The sequence below is a fragment of the Pteropus vampyrus genome, unplaced genomic scaffold, assembly GCF_000151845.1.
Source record: "Pteropus vampyrus isolate Shadow unplaced genomic scaffold, Pvam_2.0 Scaffold31, whole genome shotgun sequence".
NCBI classification, from domain to species: domain Eukaryota; kingdom Metazoa; phylum Chordata; class Mammalia; order Chiroptera; family Pteropodidae; genus Pteropus; species Pteropus vampyrus.
This window is the reverse complement of record NW_011888812.1, coordinates 1,098,033-1,099,199: the sequence shown is the minus strand read 5'-3', so window position 1 is coordinate 1,099,199 and position 1,167 is coordinate 1,098,033. Positions and strand designations below refer to the sequence as shown.

At 37.0% G+C, this 1,167-nt stretch overlaps 1 non-coding gene across 1 annotated transcript; it reads right to left on the bottom strand.

Annotated features, from left to right (window-relative positions):
• Window positions 1-783: 783 nt before the first annotated feature.
• On the bottom strand, window positions 784-902 carry LOC111737813. The gene has a single exon (XR_002779584.1). It is a non-coding gene; the product is annotated as a 5S ribosomal RNA (ribosomal RNA).
• Window positions 903-1,167: the final 265 nt, after the last annotated feature.

Below are 1,167 nucleotides of genomic sequence, written 5' to 3'. Positions count from 1 at the left end.
AATTTCAGAGTAGTGGGGAAAAAATGATCTTGGTATAACTGGATATCTATTTGGGGGGAAAAAATAAAACATGTCCCTACCTCATGCCATAAACAGAAATCAATTCTAGGGATTCTTAACCTTATTTGAAAGCTTTTTTAAGAAAAAAGCTTTATATGGTGGGAGAATTCTTCATAACTCAGAAAGAGATTTTCTCAATAAGAAACAAAACTTGTTAACTCTAAAGAAAAAGATAGTTAAATTGTGTTGTGTTAAATTTCACAGAAAAAAAAGTTTTGTGATAAAAGATAAGAGCAGAAAGGAATACTTAAATTTTAATAATAGCTATCTCTGGGTGATTTCATTATGGGCTGAATTTATTTTTTTTAATTTCGCTTATCTCTTTTTTTTCCCAAATATTCTATGATGACTAGGGAAAAAAAACAATACAGAGATTTTAGTTTTGTCTGTGTTCAAAAGTTAAGAATATAGAATAAGAATTTTTCAGACCTTACTCTTACTTGTTTGTTAACCTAAAGGAAAGAAATACTAATGGTGGAATTTAGGCAACATGGCAGGTGGACAGAGGTAGGATTTGATGGTCACTGCGGCCTTTCCTAAAAAGTGGCTCTTTTCCATTTAACTACGAGAACATCACCACTTTTTAAAAGCCTTTCTGTTATACATTCACAGTCCCCATTCCAGGAGGGAGGTGCCCTTGAGAGGCCTCCTCCTTTTTCCCTCTTCCGTCTCTGGTCTCCTTTTCCTGACAGGAAATATCTTTTTTTTTTTTTTTTTTTTTAACGCCTACAGCACCTGGTATTCCAAGGTGATCTCCCATCCAAGTACTAACCAGGCCCAACCCTGCTTAGCTTCCGAGATCAGATGAGATCAGGTACGTTCAGCGTAGCATGGCCGTAGACAGGAAATATCTTTTGACTTGAGTGTTTTCCATGATATTTAACAGATCAGGAGATGCGAGGCCACTGGCCTGCCCCAGGTGGCCATCCATCTGGCCTCCCAGTGACGGACACTAGAGCCTCCCTCTTCCTTTGATCACACCACTCCAGGTCCTCTGTAGAATCTTTATTAGACACACGCTTGACTCTTAGCAGCTTGAATATAAATTTAAGATCTAAAGCGCATATAAGGATACTTATTTTTACTCTTGGTTTTCATAGTTTTATT